General features: G+C 34.0%; 1 protein-coding gene and 1 long non-coding RNA gene across 2 annotated transcripts in view; both read left to right on the top strand.

The window, feature by feature from the left end:
- LOC126911719 (uncharacterized) overlaps positions 1-19,062 on the top strand; it is a 140,810-nt gene that overhangs the window by 100,740 nt on the left and 21,008 nt on the right. The gene's annotated exons all lie outside the window — the stretch shown is intronic.
- LOC126911720 (uncharacterized) lies at positions 1,680-2,963 on the top strand. Its single transcript, XR_007706240.1, has 3 exons — positions 1,680-1,694; positions 1,804-2,271; positions 2,624-2,963. It is a non-coding gene; the product is annotated as an uncharacterized LOC126911720 (long non-coding RNA).

Below are 19,062 nucleotides of genomic sequence, written 5' to 3'. Positions count from 1 at the left end.
TTACTGTCAGTGTATCTCTCATTATCTTCTTATATATAAAAATGAATCGCTAAAATCGTTGGTAAGCGCATAACTCGAGAACGCGTGGACCAATTTGGCCAATTCTTTTTTTGTAATATTCGTCGAAGTTCAAGGATGGTTTTTACGGCGAGAAAATATCAAATAATTGACGGAAAAGCCCTAAAAACAGCCCTTTTCTTTATCCCATACAAACGTTTTCTAACTAATACGTAGAGTCAATTTGAGCTTTATTGCTATTGGATAAAGTTCATATTGCTATTGGATACTAAAAAACAAATGCTATTGGATAAGTGTGCGTTGGAGACTTGGAGCACAGAATCCCTACTAATATTATAAATGCGAAAGTAACTCTGTCTGTCTGTAATTACGCTTTCACGCCTAAACCAGTGAACCGATTTTGATGAAATTTGGTACTGAGATAGAATAGACCTTACTTGATACTTTTTATTGCAAAAAAATAGCGGAGAATGGGTAAAAATAGGGGATAAATGGTCATATGGAAATTCGTCATTTTAAAAGCTGTAACAGTAAAACTTTGTATTTAGATACTTAATGAGGAACGAAAGAACATGGGCTACTTTTTATTGCAAAAAAATAGGGGAGAGTGGGTAAAAATAGGGGATGAATGGTCATATGGAAATTCGTCATTTTTAAAGCTGTAACAGTGAAATTTTGTATTTAGACACTTAATGAGGAGCGAAAGAACATAGGCTACTTTTTAATAAAAAGGGTAGAAGGCGTAGAATGTTTGATAGAGGAGATTAATGTTTGCTTGAAAATTCGTCATTTTCGTTAATACGTTGCCTGTGGCTTCACTCGCGTTCGATTCTTATTTAAATACACATATACTTATTTAAATCGCCAATATCCCTACTACCATACTAATGTTATGAATGCGAAAGTAACCCTGTTTGTGTTGAGGTTACGCTTGCACGAATGTTTTTTTTTTGGAATATAACAACGAAACAATGTATTTTTTTATTGATAGGCAATATATAGGAAATTAAAGGATAATAATATAGATAACCTTGGCTACTTTTCATCATGATTATAAAATGATGAATCGGCGGTCGTGGTTTCTTTGGAATACATATCTTTAAAAATGCTAACAGTAACATATTCTCAAGTAATTCACATTTTAGATGACATACGGCAGCATTTTGACCACTAACACCACTACGCGGACGAAGTCGCGGGCAAAAGCTAGATTCAATAAATTTTCATTTGTACATGTCAAATATTTGTTGTTTCTAAATTCAAATTCTGTAAATAATGATTGACATTTATGCATAAACTATGAAAAGGGTGAATAAACAATTGTCTGTATTTTTTTTAATCTATTGAAAATGTTGAAAAGTGCATTAAGCATTAATAGAAATTCCTCAAATATTTATGCGTGCGTTCAGAAATAATGACAAATTATCAACAGTTACGCGTGTGTTCAGAAATTTATTTTGTGTAAATTAAAGTTTCTATTCACGTTTTCGAACAAACGATGCTCTTTCAATATAGTCTATTGGTGTGAATGACATTGACATTCGTATTGCGCGTTTTTTAAAATATGCAAAATTAAATGTATATTTTTCAATATTTCTGAAAGATTATCTTAATATTTTTTCGAGTTTTAAAGACTAAGAAGATTTTTACTTGCTAATAAGTGTTTGTTAATCAAGGTAAGTTCACATCTTCATATTGATTTTTAGTAACTTTTGGTGACTACACAATACTACAATTTGGTATACATGGTTATGCAGAAAATGTATGAGAGCTTTTTATTTTCAGTTGGAATTTCGTTTTTAACAATGCTACCAACCAGACGTACAAGCTTAGGCCGCAGAACTCGAAATACGGCAAGTCAAAGAAATATAAGAGCAAATCAAACTGATGAGCAACGCGAAGCGCGAAATGAACTTGAACTGAATCGATATCAAGATAGAAATGTTGTGTTTAATCCCCACAAAGCTGCATTCAGTTATAATGTGGCAATTGATTACAGTTCAGAGCAAATTGTTGCTATTGGACTAATGAACATTGTGTGTCCACATTGGGATTGAAATTCAAAAATGAAGCCTCTGGATTGTGTTGCGCCAGCGGCCAAGTCAAATTGACGCCATTGGTACCGCCACCAGAGCCACTACATTCATTGGTTAATTTTTTGACTCATATCCAGCAGTACAATAATTGCTTTCAAATGACATCATTTGGGGCAACAAAAGTTATACGAGACAATTTTATGCCTACTTTTAGTAAGTAAGTAAATGGCAAACGTTTTTTTTTAGTTTTAAAACCATGTAGCTGGTGCAAAATATGTCGAGTCAGTGATGTGTTTATTTTGTAAACAATAAGTCAAATACATAATAATAGTCTATAATCCGAAGACTTAATCAGCAACATTTTATAACATGTTGTATTTTATAGTGGCATGAGCAAGATGTTCTTGGTAAAGCCTACTACCTAAAGCTGCCGTGGAAGGCTGTTTAATGTCGAGGTTAAAAGTAGTTTTAATTTGAAATGATGTAAAGTATTGTGGCAGTATTTTGCGAGCCACATGGTGGTACAATTTGCTATACAATTACCTGTATACATATTTATATTCTTGCAGATTCAGGGATTCAAATATATCATCAAACAGGTTCCTTATTGCCAGTGCCTGTTGAAGACTATACATTTTTGCAAATATATTTTATGGACAATTCAGCAAGAGAAGTCGATCAGCGTTGCGCACACAACAACTCAGTAAAAAGATCCATTGTGATGAACAACTTCAAACATTTTTCCATCAACACAATGAATTAGTTGCATTATTCACAAATGCATTAGACCGCATGCCATCAGATAATCACAAAATTGTCATCAGAGCCGATAAGGCGCCTGCAGGACAAAATGCTGGACATTTTAATGTGCCAACAATTGATAAAGAGCGCGCGTGGTATTTAACTCAGTGTTTACTTAAAAATGCCAAGTTCTTCAATAGCGATTTGTAAAAATAGTAGTGAAATTATTGAATCCTATCGAATAAACCCTACTATGAAAATATATTTTGTTTTTTATTTAATTAAATTAGTAAAGTCCTTTTCAGGTATAGTGAGACCAGGGAACTATGGATTAATTTTTATATGGAGGATATTATAGATTCCAGTTCAAATTAAATAGGTACTCATAGCTAAAATAGCTCAGCTACACAAAATAAAGTAGAGCATCATTGCTACGCTAAGGCGGTACGAAGTTCGCTGGGTCAGCAACAAAAGGCCGTACAAACACACTATTACCTCCAAGCCCTGAACGAAAAACAAGACCTGACAGAAAAACTAGCTACAGAAATCAAAACTGTAATAAAAGAGTCCTGTACGAAGCCAATTTCTGAAAGCACTTCCTTTGCTGACATGGTGAAGAAAGGTCCAACAGCTTCGTGCGTCCAGTTCAACATAGTGCAGTGGCGATATACCCGAGCGATAACTCAAAGACGAGCGATGAAACGAGAAACCTGGTCCAAAAAATCGTGTGCCCTGAGGAAATGAAATTGAAAGTCCGAGGAGTCCGTAAAGTCCGAAATGGCGGCGTGATTATCAGCACTGAGACCAAGGATGACCTCGAAAAATTGAAGCAAACTGTCCAGCATGCAAACTCAGGGCTCACCGTCGACGAACCACAGAAACGGAAGCCCCGCATAATAATAATAGGAGTTCCCTCATCAATGGCAGAAAGTGAGGTCTACAGCTGCATCTATGAACAAAACATGGTCGATAAAGTCCCATCTATGACTCGAGATACATTTTTGTCCTCAATAAAGCTGAGCCACAAATCTGGCAGGAGAGATTCAGACCACCATAACTTGATCTTAGAAGTATCAGCCGTCATACGAAAAGCCCTCATCACCCAAGATCGAGTTTTTATAAACTGGACGTCCTGCCCGGTGAGAGACTTCACTTTAGTAACTAGATGTTACAACTGTCAACAGTACGGTCACGCGGCTAAATCATGCAAAAACACTGCCCCGGTTTGCGGACACTGTAGTGAAGAGGGACATTCAATCAAGGAATGCACCAAGAAAAATGACTCTCCAAAATGTGCCACGTGCCTGCGCTTCAAAAAACCAGGTAACCATAAAACCGGAGATATCGATTGCCCGGCTAGGATAGCTGCTGAATTCAGGTACATAAACTCGATCGATTATGAAGGCGCCTAAGAGCGTCACATAATATTTCATTACTTAGGAACTAATTCTCAACTAGTTATTATTATAATATGGATATCAATTTAATTACGCAAATAGATAATAGTTTCTCACCTGTGACCAAAGCATGCGATGTTGAAGACTGCAAACAACATCTGTCTGACTTTCAAAACTCATTAACAGTACTAACCCAAAATATTCGTAGTATATATAAGAATATAGACAGCTTCAATATTTTCATGCATAGACTTAACCTGACATGTGATATAATAGTGCTAACAGAATGCTGGTTATCAAACAGCAATGGAAATCTCCCTCTTATTCCCGGATATCACTCCTACTGTAGTAAAAAAAGTTACAATCAAAACGACGGCGTCGTAGTCTATGCCAAGGACTCATTACAGATCACTGTCGAAGAACCAGACCTAGAAGAATGTAACTGCTTAGTTATAAAAATAGGCAATACTACAGCAATATTAGCTATCTATAGATCCCCTTCCTTTAGAAACCTGGATCCCTTCCTCTATTCCTTAAACCAGACTTGTGAAGCATTAACTCCTTTCAAAAACATTATACTAACCGGTGATCTAAATATAAACATAGGCTCTAATAACTGTGATGCAGGAACACAAAATTACCTTAACCTTTGCTCATATCTAGGGTTCCTACCTGCTCATACTCTGCCCACACATCAGAGTGGTTCTTGCTTAGATCATATGATGATAAAATCTAGTTTATATTACATAACACTTGTGACTAATTCAACGATCACCGATCATCATGCTGTCCTACTAACACTAGATTTAATGCCGCCTAAGCCAAATCGAACACAGACAAAGTCCAAATTAAACATAAACAAACTTGAAAATGATTTACGCAACATTGATTTTAGTCCAATATATAATACTGTGGACGCAAATGCATCTTTATCATACTTAATAAAAAATGTCCAGCAAGCAATATTACACAATACAACTATTATGACAAACAATAAAAAAATGCATAATATCAAACCTTGGATCACACCCGGCCTCATCCGTTGTATTAGACACAGGGACAAACTTCATCAAAGAACAAAGCGATCACCTGATAACTTGATACTCCAAATAACATATAAGAGATATCGTAATTTTTGCAACAACCTCTTAAAACGACTAAAAACTAACTATGATAAGGATGAATTGCAGAAAGCAGGTAACAATACCAAATCATTATGGAAACACATAAAAAACGTCACTTATTTATCAAAACAGCATGAATCAATCTCAAGTTTACTGTCTAATGATTCTTCACCGCTTTTGTCAGCTAACAATGTAAATAACTTTTTTGTAAACGTAGGAAAAACCCTTGCCGAACAGATCCCCCAGTCAACAGCCTTACAATCACCAAGCATTCAACATGTGAGTGTAAAATCTTTTGTTATGCTTGACCCCGATACTTACGAAATCACGCGAATTATTTCAGGACTGAAAGATGATAGTGCAGTTGGCTGGGATAACATAAGCAATAAAGTACTAAAACGGTTCAAGCATATTCTGGTGCCTCCGTTGACGTATATATTTCGTCTATGCCTCTCAAATGGCGTATTTCCTGAATTTCTGAAAAAGGCAGTAGTAATTCCTATTTTCAAATCAGGAAACAAAGATCTAATAAGTAATTATAGACCGATATCAATACTTCCTTCGATATCCAAAGTACTAGAAAAAATCATTAACACTAGACTAGTCAACTACCTGGAAAAACACGGCCTACTATCGCCTATGCAATTCGGATTTAGATCGAAATTATCTACGGCAAATGCGGTACATACCCTGACCGACTACGTCACAGAAGAACTCGGCAAGGGGAACCAAAGCTTAGCAATCTTCATTGACCTAGCCAAAGCTTTTGATACTGTATCAATTCCCTTGCTTTTACACAAACTAGAGGCTGTAGGAATAAGAGGCACACAGCTAAAACTAATAGCAGATTACTTAAATAATCGCCATCAATGCGTTAGAATCGATACGACCATAAGTGATAACCTGAAAAATCATGCTTTTGGTGTGCCTCAAGGCAGCATCTTGGCCGCTACCCTATTCCTTATCTACATAAATGACCTATGTAATCTAGATATAGAAAACGGCAAAATAATTTCATACGCCGACGACACAGCGCTAATTTTTACTGCGAAAACTACTGATGAACTCTACAAGAGCGCACAAAAAGGTTTTAATGTTGTCACTAACTGGCTCAAAAGCAATCTACTAACCCTAAATGTTGATAAAACGAAATTTATACACTTTTCCATGCGCAAAAGTCAAAATAAAAATACTAACACCCATCTATACGCACATCAATGTAGTAATCCTTTAATCAACTCATGTCATTGTCCTAAAGTCCTTAAAACAAATAACATTAAATACCTAGGTATTATAATTGACGATACTCTTTCCTTTAAACAACACATCGAGAGCTTGGTGTCTAGAGTACGGAAATTAATGTTTGTATTTAAAAAACTACGCACAATCGCAGACCCTAAGCTAATAACGCAAATTTATCTGGCCCTCTGTCAGTCCATCCTTACATATTGTATTACTTCTTGGGGAGGAGCACCAAAAACTACAATGCTTCCCCTCGAACGAGCCCAGAGAGCAATTTTAAAAGTAGCCCACTTCCATCCTTTCCTCTTTCCCACAGATCAGTTATATAAATCCTGCAATGTTTTAACTGTAAGGCAATTATTTATCTTGCACGTAATACTAAAACAACACTCTCAGCTTTCCTACAATAATTCTAACATTACTAACAAAAGACGTAAAGATATAGTTTGCAGTTCAAACTCCACCTCTAAATATATGTATACGAATAGATTCTTTAGATTTTTAGGCCCATTTCTGTATAATAAACTAAATAGTGAACTAAGTATTTATAGCCTAAACTACTTTAAATGCAGAAAAAGTGTTTTTAATTATCTGCAAAGTCTGTCTTATGACCGCACGGATAACCTACTTACAGTGTGCAAATAAAACTGCAGATGCAAACAATAATAAATAATGTAGGTATTAGGTATAAGCAAAAATATGTATTTTAATGGATGTTAGTTCTTTAATTATTAGTATATTAGATTGTTAATTTATATTGTCAAATTATCATATAAGCTCTTTTTCCGCCTGAGACACAGGTTCAACCTAGTTCAGGCAATTATAATGTCAGCACATATGTTTAGATTTTAAGAAATAATTTTGTATTTTAGTGTGCACTTTGTTAAATGAATAAATGATTATGATTATGATATGATTATGATTATAATAATATGTGGCTGCTATACATAATTTATAACAGGTCTCAAAAATAATCACACAATTAAAAAATCCTTCCATGATCGGCGACACACGTGTAACACATTAAATGCCTGTGGTAACTAACAACTTACGAGCGACCCGTAAGTTATTAGCTAACGATAATAGTAGGATATTAACCCATTAATGTAAGCGTCCACAGGCCGACCGGCAAACATGCGGATTAGTGGATGCAGTTGTATGAATTTCTATACAAGACAAACTATAATTCCATGCGTGTGCTGCGTTCGATGCATACGATGCGGGTCTGTGGAGGCGTACCTTTAACCACCTGTATCGTACATATGCGACACATATTTGCGGGTCTAGTCGTATTGCTGTGACAGAGAGAACATGCATGATTTTTTCGTTCTATTCACACGATTGCTCCTTATTTAGTGTATATATAATTTTTTTCGACTTGTAACTGCACGTCAGAGTAAATAATATTTAACCGGGCGCTTAAAAAGAATAAAAAATCTTCAATTAAACAGTAAATCGAAATCCTTTACCATTTTAACCGAAAAATTATAATCATAACTCTACGTTTAGCACGAAGAAGAGGCGAAACAGATTTAATAAATACATCTAAAATCTGAATGAAGCAAAATCCGCCAATAAAAGTTATGAGCAAACAGGATCTATTTAAGTCAATACGCGTATTTCAGGCTGTAAAAATTATGAATATTAAACATTTCGGAATTCATTATCAGCCGGAGAGTCAATAAGTAGAGGAAATTGTTAAGTGGAAGTGAATTTATTTGGAAGCAGTATTGTGACCAGTTTTTCAAATTTTTTATATCTATTTGTAACTGAAAATTTAACTACATTTTTATTGGTCTGCATAAAAGTTAATAATTAATGTTTGTGATTATTTAGAAACTATGTAAGTTAGTATATACTTTATTAATATTTGCGTTTTCTTCCATTCACTTATAATTATTATATTCGGTAAAAACTTGTGAAGGTACATTTTGAATTAACTAAATATCACGGTTTACTCAAGTTAATTAACGGAGAAAAACTCTATTAGTTTTGAGTCCCAGAGGGATTCTTCATCATGAGCAGCATGTAAAAGTATCTTATAGATCCAGAATTTGTAAGTGCAACTTGGAAAATCAAACATTTTATTCTTTCTTCTTTTTCTTTCTTTGTTTTAAAAACGTTGCCCCACATTAGGATTTTCTCCTGTGTTGTAGGTGCGTTTACAAACATACAATTTCACATGCACATGACATCCAGACCCGATTCGATTTCTGAATATGGCTCGTGTAAAGAAAAAGATAATTCTCATATAACATCCAACCAGAACAAAAACAATGGAAAATTAAGCATACTTAATTATTTCTCGACAAATTAAACTCCATTACGAAAATGAAACGAAATTAAATAATATTCTCATTTTCCTCTCAAAAAAGAGCCACGGGTAACAAGCACAAGTAAGTATAGTAATTAAAGATGGCCGTAATCTTAATTCATAGTCTCCCTACATTCGGTAGCACGTCGGTACATAATAAAAATTAAATGTAAATGAGCAATAAACCCCTCGTGGCCTTGTTTCCGACAAGGACTTATTTACTTGACGATCCGGCCATCAGAGTGATGTATCGTATTTTGATCTTATTTGTAATTAGACTAGGATATATTTTTGAATGTTAAAGACTATATGGATTAGAAACAATTATTTAAAGGAAAAAAAAATGGTTGTTTGGTAAAACAGATTGAAAGAGGTTTCAGAATTATATCAATGAATCAAATACAAAGAGTAGATGTCATAACTGGCCTCCCCTTTAACCAATGCGTAACAGTTTACAGGAGATGCGAGACGTTACGAACCACATCCTATTTTCAAACATGCAGTCCCAAATAACAAACACGTTGCCAATTGTCTACATCTTAATGTGGCACTTTCTGAGCGCTTATAACATATCTACACCTTTTTACTTATAATAATTATAATTGAGTAAAGTGCATTTATTTGTCATAGTGTACCATCACATTATGGCATGTCCTCTTTCTACTTGCTTCATGTTTATATTGAAATTGGGATACAAAAATTACTTTTTAACAACTATAAAATCTATGAAAATATAGAAATCCAATAAAACCTGCTCATCCCCAGAAATAAAACTGAAAACCGTTCAAACGGCAGTCAAACTTAATAAACATCGACCAACAAGACAGACAGAATGAAGGAATATTGAAATTGAATTGAAGTTATTTACTTAACAACAAGTTACTTTCATTTTACATCAACAAGCTGTTTTGTTTACAGAAATATCCATCACAGTGCTGTATATAATTTGTTTTGTCCGTGGAAAATTCCAGAATGTTTCACCCACCTTTCTCGTACCAAATTTCATTCTGTAAGACTTAACGGTTTAGCTCGTGTTGTTTGAGTTAACATAAGAATTTTATAAGTTTCATGATAGACGCTTGTAAGAATTTGGCTACTCCTTTCTTATGTTATAAAAGATTGTTACGGCATAGCGTATACTAAAGATGTTGTAACGTAAGCTAAGTTTGTATTTCGTACGTAATATAATATAACCATTGTTCATTATGTTTACACTCGCACTGTGTATCAGGAACAGAAACTGCCGGACTGGAGGTCTCGGGTTCGATTCCCGGTTCGGGCAAAGTATTACTGGGCTTTTTACGGTTTTTCGAAAAGTTCTCACTCACTCTCACTAGAAGCAGGGAGTCTCGAGTCATGTCCAGTATATGGCAATAGGTACCGTATTACATAGGACTTATAATACAAAAAATGGCGAAAAGTGAGTGTAAATTGTGTAGCGGCATTACGGGCCGTAATGTGCATCTTTGCCTACCCCTTCGCGGATAAAAGGCGTGACGTTAGCCAAGGGTCCATAAGCGTAATTTTCAATGTCAAAATTACCCAAAATCCAGAGAAAAAAAATATCATATGCTAGTAATTATACATTATCTACCTTTTTCTCTCCATAAAGTATTGAGAAATGTACAGAAAAATTTCGTATTGTTAGGAAAGTCTTGGGTTAGTCACAAGTGCCTTGCTTCTAAGAGTTCCGTAATTGAAATGTCAGCAATACAATTTTAACAAAAAAAAACCGACTTCAAAAAATAAATATTCCAAAACAAATTAATATGCACTAAAAAGTAAAAGAAATAATTGCATATTTTTCAACAACTTAATAGATCAACTAACTTTACTAACTCATCACACACATTATAATGTAAGTAGGTACAATTATTGTTATTTCTGGAGTCGGTGTCAGCCAACTAAGATAGGTTTGTTATTTACCTATTATCACAACAAAACATTACAGTTTTACACCAGTTGTAAGTAGGTACTCAACCACCACTCCGCCCGTGCCGTGCCCGTGCTGTGCTAGTTGTTGGCGTTTCCTAGGCTGACACCGACTCCAAAAATAACAATAATTGTACCTACTTACATTATAATGTGTGTGATGAGTTAGTAAAGTTAGTTGATCTATTAAGTTGTTGAAAAATATGCAATTATTTCTTTTACTTTTTAGTGCATATTAATTTGTTTTGGAATATTTATTTTTTGAAGTCGGTTTTTTTTTGTTAAAATTGTTTTTTATTTCTTGATTTTTAGTGAATAACTTATTTGAGTATGGGTCGACTAAACGCGCTGCTCATATGAGACAGCGCCGTTTAAATGAATAATATTAATATCTATCCATATTGACGCATAATTACATTATTTTAAAATGTATATTGAACCTGATACCCTTACTTATGATCTGCTGAGCCGACAGCTAACAGTAACCTGTTCATAAGCCACATACATAGTTAGTGGTCAAACACACAAACAGATTAGGTAGATACCTACATATACAGTCATGTAACTCAGACAGCACATCAAGCTACCCATCATTCTATACCAGATATGCTACTATCTGTCCTGAATTTTATGGCTACTGAGAAAGATAAGCTAATATGCATCACTTCAACATAAACGCAGAGCTCATTCTGCTCATTTTTAAGGAGTTCCCTGGATTATCTTCCACATTTATGGTCAGACTTTGAAAACAATTATATGGAACCACACTGCCATCGTACTCTTTCAAATACAAAAAGAATTTCTCAAATCGGACTATAACTGCCAGAGATATGCATTTGTCAAACACGAACAGATTAGGTACCTACATACACATGTAAATCAGACAGCACATCAAGCTACCCATCATTCTATACCAGATATGCTACTATCTGTCCTGAATTGTATGATTACTCAGAAAGATTAGCTAATATACATCACTTAAACTCAAACGCAGAGCACATTCTGTTCATTTTTGAGGAGTTCCCTGGATTATCTTCCACATTTATGGTCAGACTTTAAAAAAAATTATATGGGACCACACTGACATCGTACTCTTTCAAACACAAAAAGAATTTCTCAAATCGGTCTATAACTGCCGGAGATATCGATTAACATACATAAAAAAAAAAATACGGTCGAATTGAGAACCTCCTCCTTTTTTTTTGAAGTCGGTTAAAAATAGTTTTGTTCAATTGAAGCTTCGTTTGAAGAAAAATCGAAAGACAAGATCCGCGTGACCGCTATTGAAGTTTAGAAAGAACTAGATAAAAGCTTGGAATAACAAGAGAACAATGGATAATAGTATTTTTATTATTAAAACAGGGGTTTTTTTGAGGGTGGTAAAATCATCCAATGACTTCTCTCGCCTTAGGCAAAGCGATAGGGAGTGTCAGACTCTTACTGTCTAAAACCACCCCGTTTCTACTCCTTTTTAAAGCCGGAGACCCAGTAGACCCGCTAGGTAGTTCGCAGCTCCAAGGTTTGCATTCTGGATTGGCAAAAAATTATATAGATCTATATATTAGACCACCTTCTAAAAATAAGTAAGATTTGATAAATGACAAAAAATCTTTGTCGAAAGCACCTGGGCATTCCAAAAGAAAAGTAGGTAAGACCAAATGAACAAAACAAACTATATACAGGGTTGCGATTTATTTACGCGAACGTGACGGCCCATCGAACCGTCGCCATTATAATTGTTACAACAGTATTTTACAATAATGGTAGGCCTTTAGATTAAGCCTTTGATATAAATATAAACAGTCAATATAAAATAATGGGTTTGTTTTGTTAAAAGGGACAACGAAGATTGGTAGATTTAAATGCTTTGCGGGAAAATTTTTGGTACTTTAAATTTTAATATCGTTTTAAGTGTACTGAAGGACCAAACTTATGTTTTTCATGGAAAAATGTATCAGAGAAATTGTAAATATAATAATAATTATTTTTAAAGCAAGAAATGAGTTTCTTGCTCGTTCTTCTCCATGCAAAACTACACTTTTGAACGAGAACCTTCAATGACGGAAAATTATCTATTTCTTAATTATTTGGAATAAATGATTTGACTTTGACTTTATGTAATTTGTTTCAATAGTAAAAAGTTTGCGTTTATATTTAAGAACTTACAATGTAATTAAAACTGTTTTCATAATACAATTACACTTATTTGCTTATCTTCACGGATACCGGGCATAATGCCATATTAAACCTGTATCATTATTCGTATCTCCAAAAATTTACAAAGCGTAATTTGAACCCAATTTCCCAAAACTTTGATGCGATAGTTAGTTAGTAACTTAACCTATATGTCTTAACAGTTACAAAAGTGACTTGTAGTTTTGGTCCTTAAGCAGTAAAGTTCAACTGTTAATTCGATATTAAGGATGGTTATGCTGTTAGTCTTCATGGAACATTTCCTGATGTCCAAAGTTATGGTTCCGTGTTAAGTATCCGTATATTAATAGGCTAGATAACTATTTTTAAAATAACACGTGATGTTACTTTTAGGCACGTTTTATACGTAGAAATGACGTACCTATTTGGTCTCTCTTCCAAGATTTTATTTGTTTTATTCAAGCAATCTTATATGACAAAAATGCGTGTCTAATATTTTCTCATTACCTAACTGACGGACTTAATAGATTTTTAATTTTCATACCCCGTCATCTAGTGTGTAGAAGTAGTTTATTTTGTGTGATGATTATTTTTATAAAATTATTTTCTTAATCAAATCACCCGAACATTATATGAATCTAATTTCCAATATACGTATATAAAGATTATGGGACAAGCTAATAAATAGCCCTAAAAGCTAACATCGTTATTGTAACAAATGATTCTGTTCATATTTATTAGTGGCATTAGCAGTATTAACGACGCATTAGTGATAATTAGAAATGATCTGATTGGTGATCGTTGATTAGACTTAGCTAAACTAATAGTAGGTTTGTGGCTGCGCTCATTCAAAATTTTTATATGAAAATTTTGAGGACTTTCCTACAGGTTTAAGAATTGTCAAAGAAGATCAAGTAAATGAATGTAAATGCATAATTACTTATATCATCATTCTCAATTAAGTTATTATGCTAACCTATATACTTACGTAAATACAAATAGATACTAAGCACTTACTTTCATATACAATATTCAATCAATCTGTCAGTATACGGGAAAATCAGGCGTCTTTATTAGGACCATCAACACATGTCATGACGCTCTTAAGGACCAGAATCTCGCGTACCATAGGATCAAAAACGAATAACACCGATAAAAGCTCACGAATCAATTCCTGGACGATTCGATTCACTCAATCAATTTTTGTGAAGATTCAGGTCGTTATTTTCATACATCGGGAGCAATTGGGAAACTTTTGCGATAAATCTTTTGTAAATAGAGAGCCTGGTCAGCGGACGATGTCCCACACAAATTGGTCCTATCCGGGAAAAAAATGTAAGTCTTTTCGTACAAGTGTTCAAAAGGTAACGTACCACGATTTTAGATGTTATAAAAGTACCAAAAACTGATAGGTTGCGACGTAAAATAAGTTTTTTGTGCCCTGTATTCGAACCAAGAATTTCTATTATACTGAACATAGATGATTCTTCACAGAGTAATGTAGATACATGATCATAGATTTTTATAAATTTTCGTTAGAGATAAAATCATTTTTAAAAGGATTATTATTATAAGATCTTGCAAAATACATCTTCCATCTATCAATTTATGAATATCCCATTCTACTTCCACCAATCGACAGTCAAACAAAATCGTTAAACATCGAAATGATTTCAGCAAACTCGCATAAAATCCTAAAATTTATCTAGAATCTCAGAGGATTGATGAAAGCTTACAGAAGTTGTTACTTCTATCTTATTTAAACAGATGGGGAAATTGCTTCATTTGAAGCAGAGGTTTACGACTGCTAATATTTAATAGGGCTAAATATACCAATCCGTATACAGTTTATATGTGTCTACATTTGCTATCGACAGATCCTGTCTTTGGAGAATTAGTCTGCTCGCAAATCCCGGTGGATGGCATATCTAACGGTTGTAGTTGGGCTTTGAAAGTAGCTGGTATTTATAAGTGGCGTGTTATTTCTTTAGTTAGATATCCTTTTATATAATTATAGTAGATGCAATAAAAAATTATAAGCTCTTAGTTTCATCTGTCCCGATGCTTTTTCTGGGTTTAATTTAGTGATTTTCACGACTAATTAATTGTCACTGCCGCATTCGCTAAATCGCTAAAACCAACCAATCGTTTGTCAGGAAGATTTTCAGAGAAAGGAAACTTCCTTAATTCTTCTTAATATTCTCTTTATTCTACTTCTCCGCTACTTCTAAAGCCTCACAACAAATCTTGATTCACAAGTCGTACCAAAAGGATTTGGTAGCATGTGCCACCAAAAGTTCCTGAGGACGATTTATTAATTGTTTCCTTCCCTTTCCACTTGCCTTAACAAGTCTTCAAAGTTTTTCCAAGGTTATGGGATCCCTTTGTACACAGGTTTAAAGAACGATTGATTTATTAGACCATAAAATGTTTTGCGATTTATAGCGATGAATAAGAGGCTATTAAGATTTTATAGGGATGGTGGGTTTTAGTTTGTTTTGTGTTTAGTCCCCATGGGTTTCTAAATATAGCTAGTTTCTAAGTATACTTTATTTTGTTCGGTGGTATGAGCAGAGGTACAAAGTATATCGCTATTTAGTACGCTAATAGGTAAAATGTACTTTAATTATTATATTATCGTCTAACTCATGTAACTGTTTGACGAGGAACTCGACTAGTTTCAAGCCATGCTAGTAACTCATATTCATGAGCAGCATTCCGCGACACAAGAAGACTTTGATCTAGCCATGAATTCTATCGTAGTTGAAAACTTGTAATTGGTAACCATTGTGTGCGTGTCATAACCACACAACTCACAGGTACCTTTTGTAATAACTGACAAGCGTTTGTTATTTTCTTGGAAAACATGTCAATGTATAAACTTATTTCTAAGAACTCGACTGAACTACGACCGACCAACTTTTACAAGACAAGCACAAACTTGTTCAGCTGTGAAATTCAATGAATTTATACTGCCGATATTTATTGTCTTTAGCTACTGGTTGTGAAGTCTCTTTGAGTGTTATTGAGTACCTATGTTGAGTTCTTAATGAATGCGATATAAATCAGAACTATTTCACAAATCTCATTTAGTCCTTTGAGCCGATTACAATGTGACCAATATTCTCAAAGGCGAATTACTGAGAGGTCTAATTCCTCCCCTCCCCAATCACCAATCCTCAAGGCCAGTAACGCACATGTAACTTCTTAGGTGCTGTGGGTGTCCATGAACAGTGCTGACTGCTTACTATCGATATCGGTGATACGCCTGCTCGTTTGCCAACTTATCCCATAAAAAAATTCGTACTCATTCGGATTCAAATAAAATTTCTTCGAGATAAAAACCCGTGATTTAGTATTGAAAGTTGCCCACATTTTGTCGTAACCACAAATGTATGTATATAATATGTAGATAGAATTGCTTACTGTTCCAAGTGAATAGCAACGCAGATGGAGGAAAGAGAATATTTATAGGCCTGCCATACCTTGAAGATAAAAACATTCGTATTTAATATGACACAAGTGATATGTGAACGAAATATGCAGAAACAACGAAAAATGCTGATATTAAAGTTTCCACATTCATGGATGAATTTTTGCTACGAGTACATTAATTTCATTCTTACTATAAATAACTTTATCAAAATAATGAAAAATTATTGTTCAACTACGTCGTACATGCTTCTACTTACTAGAAATATTTCATTTTGATACTATAATGTATTTTCTTATTCAGTTTTTCTTGGAAAACCATTTTGTCATTTTCTTTTGTCTTCAAAAAAATTAGGTTCTCTGTTTGCCCTGTATGTGTTTTTGTGCGCGATTATCTCACGATTGGCTGAACTGATTTTGATGCGGTTTTCAGAAAAGTGTGTAAATCTCAGGTTGCTTAATAGTTATTGGGATAATTTTTTTTTTACTAGTAACCCCGAAATCGATTTTTAATAGGTTTTTCTTAACACCCAAAAATGTGTATGATTTGCATAATATACGTCCACGTCATTCTTTAAGGAATTATATTTTATTCAGAGCTCATTTTAAACGCTGCTATTTCCATACTCCTTTGATGCAGCTATACGTCAAGAAGGAAAACGGAAGCTTGTGGAAAAGGCATGTTCATATAAGTTGAGAACTATGCCAGAAACGCTTGAAGAAGTTTTTAAAGAGGACCTTTGTTCATATATTTTATTATTATTGCAACGTCACGTTTTATTATCCCGGAAAGGGTAGGCAGAGGCTTTACAATGTACATCTACATTACACCATGTAATAGGGGGTGAGTCTATTGCCATATACTGGGCACAATTTCAGACGCCGTGCTACTACTACTGAGAAATGTTCAAATAACTGAAAAAAGCCCAGTAATACTTTGCTCGGCCCGGAAATCAAACCCGAGACCCCTTGTCCAGCAGTCGCACTTGCGACCACTCGGCCAACGAAGCAGTTTTTATTATTATACATACATATAACACGCCTACAAGTACGTATAGAGCTATACAAAACCAGTTTATCATAGTCTCGCTTGGTACGTGGTTTTCGTATTTTCAACAGTCAGTTTATACTGGTTATGCATACCTTCAAGGTCCTTTGAGGCGAAAATATGGAGAAAGAAATATTGAATCTTTACCCTTTACGAAATACTTTTTCCTGGTCCCTTGCCAATTGTTGTAAGTGTGTGCTAACGTCTTTTCTGTGTATGGTTTTATATTAAAAGTATTTTTACTGTTTTCAACGATTCTTTTTCGTCAATTGTGAAAATGTAGCTATTGTGTGATATATGTTTATTTGCTTTTTGTTTGTTAGTTTTAAGGTTGAAGAAGGTAGTAGCAGTCCAGTCACTATAGCCTACGAGTTTTGAATACTTAGTAGTATTTTTTTTATGGATTACGTCATATAGTGCTTATAAGGAAAAATATTTTTAAAAAAAGGATATTAATAATATTCCCTACACCTTTTTCCTAAGTCTGAAAAGTGCTACGCTGAAAACCGCATCAAAATCGATTCAGTCAAATGTGACATAATCGCCCAAATACATACATACAGGGTAAATTGAGAACCTAAGTCGGTTAAAATAATAATATACCAAAATAAAAGTTCATGTAAAATAACTTGCAAACTGAGATCGAAGGCAATAATCAACTGAGTTTAAAAATAATTAAATTAATTGTACCATCGACGGTTCATTTCAAAATTAATATTTAATCGTATGAGCTGGGGCTCCAATCAGCCCATGCCACCCAGTATTCATAAGCCTCTTACAATATAACGTGATGCATTTAAATTTTGCGTTTATTTTCAATTTCTGCTGCCACTTACTTATGGGTTCAATTAAACGAATTGATTTACATATAGAAAATTGAGTTTTCTCTTGTTTTTTTATATTATACAGTCATTAGCTACCTTTTACCTATAAAGCTAACGTTCCCAATTGACACGATAAGTTTTATATGTCTTTTTTCATTTAAGTGAAAAATACAGCTTCTAAATAAATAAAATTATAAAAGAAACTAGAAGCCATTTTGAACTTAGTTTTATTTTAAAAAGTTTTTGAGTTACATAGAAATTATTCTATTTCAGTATATTGTAAAAATATTTGGTTATTACCCATATTTTTACGAGTACAACACACAACAATAGAATCAGTTATTACAATGGGTAAAAGGTGACCTCCAAAATTTCTTACTATGTACTATATGTAGAATTCTACAGTTGGCGAACGATACAGAAAGTTGGGTGTCATAGGTTTGAATTCAAGCTGTTGTCATTGTTTTATCAAATATTCGAATATTTTCACAGAAAATAGACTAACATGTACTTTAACATGACATGTATTGAGTGCACATAATATAAAAACTGTATAAAAATAATACGTAGATGTATTAGCAGAACCAACAAAAATAAATTGTATCATAAATATACAAGTATTATTAGGTATTCGTTTATTCTATAAATAACAATACATATTGTGTGTCTATTTGGTAAGACCTATCTTTGTTTACATTCGAAGAAAAGCCTATATTCCTTGAATAATGTTGTTTAGTTCATAGATATTCGATTGGGAGCTGTAACAAACTTATGTATAGGTATTTCTCAATGTTATCACA

This window comes from Spodoptera frugiperda, chromosome 18, assembly GCF_023101765.2.
Source record: "Spodoptera frugiperda isolate SF20-4 chromosome 18, AGI-APGP_CSIRO_Sfru_2.0, whole genome shotgun sequence".
In the NCBI taxonomy this organism is placed as follows: domain Eukaryota; kingdom Metazoa; phylum Arthropoda; class Insecta; order Lepidoptera; family Noctuidae; genus Spodoptera; species Spodoptera frugiperda.
Note: the sequence above shows the minus strand (reverse complement) of the source record. Positions and strands in the feature narration are given on the sequence as shown.